The following is a 5,000-nucleotide window of genomic DNA, read 5'->3' on the forward strand; positions in this document are numbered from 1 at the left end:
TATTTAAAAGGTTAGACCATTAGTGAAGAAAACTAAGAACAACTTTTGAAAAAACTCAAACTCTTTCATGCTTTCTGAAGAATCTCAGAGACTTTTTAAGGCTTTTTGAAGCTCAGGCACTCTTTTTTTTTTTTTTAAAAGCTTACAGCACCTGGTATTCCCAGGCGGTCTCCCATCCAAGTACTAACCAGGCCCGACCCTGCTTAGCTTCCGAGATCAGACGAGATCGGGCGTGCCCAAGGTGGTATGGCCGTAAGCGAATACTGCTGCCAAAATTGGGCTATTTAAAAGGTTAGACCATTAGTGAAGAAAACTAAGAACAACTTTTGAAAAAACTCAAACTCTTTCATGCTTTCTGAAGAATCTCAGAGACTTTTTAAGGCTTTTTGAAGCTCAGGCACTCTTTTTTTTTTTTTTAAAAGCTTACAGCACCTGGTATTCCCAGGCGGTCTCCCATCCAAGTACTAACCAGGCCCGACCCTGCTTAGCTTCCGAGATCAGACGAGATCGGGCGTGCCCAAGGTGGTATGGCCGTAAGCTAAAACTGCTGCCAAAATTGGGCTATTTAAAAGGTTAGACCATTAGTGAAGAAAACTAAGAACAACTTTTGAAAAAACTCAAGCTCTTTCATGCTTTCTGAAGAATCTCAGAGACTTTTTAAGGCTTTTTGAAGAAGCTCAGGGACTCTTTTTTTTTTTTCTTAAAAAAGCTTACAACACCTAGTATTCCCATGCGGCCTCCCATCCAAGTACTAACCAGGCCTTATTTAAAAGCTTAGACCATTAGTGAAGAAGACTAAGAAGAACTTTTGAAAAAACTCAAACTCTTTCATGCTTTCTGAAGAATCTCAGAGACTTTTTAAGGCTTTTTGAAGCTCAGGCACTCTTTTTTTTTTTTTTAAAAGCTTACAGCACCTGGTATTCCCAGGCGGTCTCCCATCCAAGTACTAACCAGGCCCGACCCTGCTTAGCTTCCGAGATCAGACGAGATCGGGCGTGCCCAAGGTGGTATGGCCGTAAGCTAAAACTGCTGCCAAAATTGGGCTATTTAAAAGGTTAGACCATTAGTGAAGAAAACTAAGAACAACTTTTGAAAAAACTCAAGCTCTTTCATGCTTTCTGAAGAATCTCAGAGACTTTTTAAGGCTTTTTGAAGAAGCTCAGGGACTCTTTTTTTTTTTTCTTAAAAAAGCTTACAACACCTAGTATTCCCATGCGGCCTCCCATCCAAGTACTAACCAGGCCTTATTTAAAAGCTTAGACCATTAGTGAAGAAGACTAAGAAGAACTTTTGAAAAAACTCAAACTCTTTCATGCTTTCTGAAGAATCTCAGAGACTTTTTAAGGCTTTTTGAAGCTCAGGCACTCTTTTTTTTTTTTTTTTTTTTTTTAAAAAGCTTACAGCACCTGGTATTCCCAGGCGGTCTCCCATCCAAGTACTAACCAGGCCCGACCCTGCTTAGCTTCCGAGATCAGACGAGATCGGGCGTGCCCAAGGTGGTATGGCCGTAAGCGAATAGTGCTGCCAAAATTGGGCTATTTAAAAGGTTAGACCATTAGTGAAGAAAACTAAGAACAACTTTTGAAAAAACTCAAACTCTTTCATGCTTTCTGAAGAATCTCAGAGACTTTTTAAGGCTTTTTGAAGCTCAGGCACTCTTTTTTTTTTTTTTAAAAGCTTACAGCACCTGGTATTCCCAGGCGGTCTCCCATCCAAGTACTAACCAGGCCCGACCCTGCTTAGCTTCCGAGATCAGACGAGATCGGGCGTGCCCAAGGTGGTATGGCCGTAAGCGAATACTGCTGCCAAAATTGGGCTATTTAAAAGGTTAGACCATTAGTGAAGAAAACTAAGAACAACTTTTGAAAAAACTCAAACTCTTTCATGCTTTCTGAAGAATCTCAGAGACTTTTTAAGGCTTTTTGAAGCTCAGGCACTCTTTTTTTTTTTTTTAAAAGCTTACAGCACCTGGTATTCCCAGGCGGTCTCCCATCCAAGTACTAACCAGGCCCGACCCTGCTTAGCTTCCGAGATCAGACGAGATCGGGCGTGCCCAAGGTGGTATGGCCGTAAGCGAATACTGCTGCCAAAATTGGGCTATTTAAAAGGTTAGACCATTAGTGAAGAAAACTAAGAACAACTTTTGAAAAAACTCAAACTCTTTCATGCTTTCTGAAGAATCTCAGAGACTTTTTAAGGCTTTTTGAAGCTCAGGCACTCTTTTTTTTTTTTTTAAAAGCTTACAGCACCTGGTATTCCCAGGCGGTCTCCCATCCAAGTACTAACCAGGCCCGACCCTGCTTAGCTTCCGAGATCAGACGAGATCGGGCGTGCCCAAGGTGGTATGGCCGTAAGCTAAAACTGCTGCCAAAATTGGGCTATTTAAAAGGTTAGACCATTAGTGAAGAAAACTAAGAACAACTTTTGAAAAAACTCAAGCTCTTTCATGCTTTCTGAAGAATCTCAGAGACTTTTTAAGGCTTTTTGAAGAAGCTCAGGGACTCTTTTTTTTTTTTCTTAAAAAAGCTTACAACACCTAGTATTCCCATGCGGCCTCCCATCCAAGTACTAACCAGGCCTTATTTAAAAGCTTAGACCATTAGTGAAGAAGACTAAGAAGAACTTTTGAAAAAACTCAAACTCTTTCATGCTTTCTGAAGAATCTCAGAGACTTTTTAAGGCTTTTTGAAGCTCAGGCACTCTTTTTTTTTTTTTTTTTTTTTTTAAAAAGCTTACAGCACCTGGTATTCCCAGGCGGTCTCCCATCCAAGTACTAACCAGGCCCGACCCTGCTTAGCTTCCGAGATCAGACGAGATCGGGCGTGCCCAAGGTGGTATGGCCGTAAGCGAATAGTGCTGCCAAAATTGGGCTATTTAAAAGGTTAGACCATTAGTGAAGAAAACTAAGAACAACTTTTGAAAAAACTCAAACTCTTTCATGCTTTCTGAAGAATCTCAGAGACTTTTTAAGGCTTTTTGAAGCTCAGGCACTCTTTTTTTTTTTTTAAAAAGCTTACAGCACCTGGTATTCCCAGGCGGTCTCCCATCCAAGTACTAACCAGGCCCGACCCTGCTTAGCTTCCGAGATCAGACGAGATGGGGCGTGCCCAAGGTGGTATGGCCGTAAGCGAATACTGCTGCCAAAATTGGGCTATTTAAAAGGTTAGACCATTAGTGAAGAAAACTAAGAACAACTTTTGAAAAAACTCAAACTCTTTCATGGTTTCTGAAGAATCTCAGAGACTTTTTAAGGCTTTTTGAAGCTCAGGCACTCTTTTTTTTTTTTTTTAAAAGCTTACAGCACCTGGTATTCCCAGGCGGTCTCCCATCCAAGTACTAACCAGGCCCGACCCTGCTTAGCTTCCGAGATCAGACGAGATCGGGCGTGCCCAAGGTGGTATGGCCGTAAGCGAATACTGCTGCCAAAATTGGGCTATTTAAAAGGTTAGACCATTAGTGAAGAAAACTAAGAACAACTTTTGAAAAAACTCAAACTCTTTCATGCTTTCTGAAGAATCTCAGAGACTTTTTAAGGCTTTTTGAAGCTCAGGCACTCTTTTTTTTTTTTTTAAAAGCTTACAGCACCTGGTATTCCCAGGCGGTCTCCCATCCAAGTACTAACCAGGCCCGACCCTGCTTAGCTTCCGAGATCAGACGAGATCGGGCGTGCCCAAGGTGGTATGGCCGTAAGCGAATACTGCTGCCAAAATTGGGCTATTTAAAAGGTTAGACCATTAGTGAAGAAAACTAAGAACAACTTTTGAAAAAACTCAAACTCTTTCATGCTTTCTGAAGAATCTCAGAGACTTTTTAAGGCTTTTTGAAGCTCAGGCACTCTTTTTTTTTTTTTTTTTTTTTTAAAAGCTTACAGCACCTGGTATTCCCAGGCGGTCTCCCATCCAAGTACTAACCAGGCCCGACCCTGCTTAGCTTCCGAGATCAGACGAGATCGGGCGTGCCCAAGGTGGTATGGCCGTAAGCTAAAACTGCTGCCAAAATTGGGCTATTTAAAAGGTTAGACCATTAGTGAAGAAAACTAAGAACAACTTTTGAAAAAACTCAAGCTCTTTCATGCTTTCTGAAGAATCTCAGAGACTTTTTAAGGCTTTTTGAAGAAGCTCAGGGACTCTTTTTTTTTTTTCTTAAAAAAGCTTACAACACCTAGTATTCCCATGCGGCCTCCCATCCAAGTACTAACCAGGCCTTATTTAAAAGCTTAGACCATTAGTGAAGAAGACTAAGAAGAACTTTTGAAAAAACTCAAACTCTTTCATGCTTTCTGAAGAATCTCAGAGACTTTTTAAGGCTTTTTGAAGCTCAGGCACTCTTTTTTTTTTTTTTTTTTTTTTTTTAAAGCTTACAGCACCTGGTATTCCCAGGCGGTCTCCCATCCAAGTACTAACCAGGCCCGACCCTGCTTAGCTTCCGAGATCAGACGAGATCGGGCGTGCCCAAGGTGGTATGGCCGTAAGCTAAAACTGCTGCCAAAATTGGGCTATTTAAAAGGTTAGACCATTAGTGAAGAAAACTAAGAACAACTTTTGAAAAAACTCAAGCTCTTTCATGCTTTCTGAAGAATCTCAGAGACTTTTTAAGGCTTTTTGAAGAAGCTCAGGGACTCTTTTTTTTTTTTCTTAAAAAAGCTTACAACACCTAGTATTCCCATGCGGCCTCCCATCCAAGTACTAACCAGGCCTTATTTAAAAGCTTAGACCATTAGTGAAGAAGACTAAGAAGAACTTTTGAAAAAACTCAAACTCTTTCATGCTTTCTGAAGAATCTCAGAGACTTTTTAAGGCTTTTTGAAGCTCAGGCACTCTTTTTTTTTTTTTTTTTTTTTTTAAAAGCTTACAGCACCTGGTATTCCCAGGCGGTCTCCCATCCAAGTACTAACCAGGCCCGACCCTGCTTAGCTTCCGAGATCAGACGAGATCGGGCGTGCCCAAGGTGGTATGGCCGTAAGCGAATACTGCTGCCAAAATTGGGCTATTTAAAAGGTT

The 5,000-nt window shown here is 41.1% G+C and overlaps 14 non-coding genes across 14 annotated transcripts; all 14 read right to left on the reverse strand.

The window, feature by feature from the left end:
* Positions 1-139: 139 nt before the first annotated feature.
* LOC143709489 (5S ribosomal RNA) lies at positions 140-258 on the reverse strand. Its single transcript, XR_013194231.1, has one exon. It is a non-coding gene; the product is annotated as a 5S ribosomal RNA (ribosomal RNA).
* A 162-nt stretch (positions 259-420) lies between these two features.
* On the reverse strand, positions 421-539 carry LOC143709490 (5S ribosomal RNA). The gene has a single exon (XR_013194232.1). It is a non-coding gene; the product is annotated as a 5S ribosomal RNA (ribosomal RNA).
* A 363-nt stretch (positions 540-902) lies between these two features.
* Positions 903-1,021, reverse strand: LOC143709491 (5S ribosomal RNA). Its single transcript, XR_013194233.1, has one exon. It is a non-coding gene; the product is annotated as a 5S ribosomal RNA (ribosomal RNA).
* Positions 1,022-1,394: 373 nt separating this feature from the next.
* On the reverse strand, positions 1,395-1,513 carry LOC143709492 (5S ribosomal RNA). Its single transcript, XR_013194234.1, has one exon. It is a non-coding gene; the product is annotated as a 5S ribosomal RNA (ribosomal RNA).
* A 162-nt stretch (positions 1,514-1,675) lies between these two features.
* LOC143709494 (5S ribosomal RNA) lies at positions 1,676-1,794 on the reverse strand. The gene has a single exon (XR_013194236.1). It is a non-coding gene; the product is annotated as a 5S ribosomal RNA (ribosomal RNA).
* A 162-nt stretch (positions 1,795-1,956) lies between these two features.
* Positions 1,957-2,075, reverse strand: LOC143709497 (5S ribosomal RNA). The gene has a single exon (XR_013194237.1). It is a non-coding gene; the product is annotated as a 5S ribosomal RNA (ribosomal RNA).
* Positions 2,076-2,237: 162 nt separating this feature from the next.
* LOC143709498 (5S ribosomal RNA) lies at positions 2,238-2,356 on the reverse strand. Its single transcript, XR_013194238.1, has one exon. It is a non-coding gene; the product is annotated as a 5S ribosomal RNA (ribosomal RNA).
* A 373-nt stretch (positions 2,357-2,729) lies between these two features.
* LOC143709499 (5S ribosomal RNA) lies at positions 2,730-2,848 on the reverse strand. The gene has a single exon (XR_013194239.1). It is a non-coding gene; the product is annotated as a 5S ribosomal RNA (ribosomal RNA).
* A 162-nt stretch (positions 2,849-3,010) lies between these two features.
* LOC143709458 (5S ribosomal RNA) lies at positions 3,011-3,129 on the reverse strand. Its single transcript, XR_013194203.1, has one exon. It is a non-coding gene; the product is annotated as a 5S ribosomal RNA (ribosomal RNA).
* A 163-nt stretch (positions 3,130-3,292) lies between these two features.
* On the reverse strand, positions 3,293-3,411 carry LOC143709500 (5S ribosomal RNA). Its single transcript, XR_013194240.1, has one exon. It is a non-coding gene; the product is annotated as a 5S ribosomal RNA (ribosomal RNA).
* Positions 3,412-3,573: 162 nt separating this feature from the next.
* LOC143709501 (5S ribosomal RNA) lies at positions 3,574-3,692 on the reverse strand. The gene has a single exon (XR_013194241.1). It is a non-coding gene; the product is annotated as a 5S ribosomal RNA (ribosomal RNA).
* Positions 3,693-3,862: 170 nt separating this feature from the next.
* Positions 3,863-3,981, reverse strand: LOC143709502 (5S ribosomal RNA). The gene has a single exon (XR_013194242.1). It is a non-coding gene; the product is annotated as a 5S ribosomal RNA (ribosomal RNA).
* Positions 3,982-4,354: 373 nt separating this feature from the next.
* On the reverse strand, positions 4,355-4,473 carry LOC143709503 (5S ribosomal RNA). Its single transcript, XR_013194243.1, has one exon. It is a non-coding gene; the product is annotated as a 5S ribosomal RNA (ribosomal RNA).
* A 372-nt stretch (positions 4,474-4,845) lies between these two features.
* On the reverse strand, positions 4,846-4,964 carry LOC143709504 (5S ribosomal RNA). The gene has a single exon (XR_013194244.1). It is a non-coding gene; the product is annotated as a 5S ribosomal RNA (ribosomal RNA).
* Between the last annotated feature and the right edge of the window lie 36 nt (positions 4,965-5,000).

The sequence above is a fragment of the Siphateles boraxobius genome, unplaced genomic scaffold, assembly GCF_051911475.1.
Source record: "Siphateles boraxobius isolate OS27281-9 unplaced genomic scaffold, OSU_SipBor_1 455, whole genome shotgun sequence".
Lineage (NCBI taxonomy): Eukaryota > Metazoa > Chordata > Actinopteri > Cypriniformes > Leuciscidae > Siphateles > Siphateles boraxobius.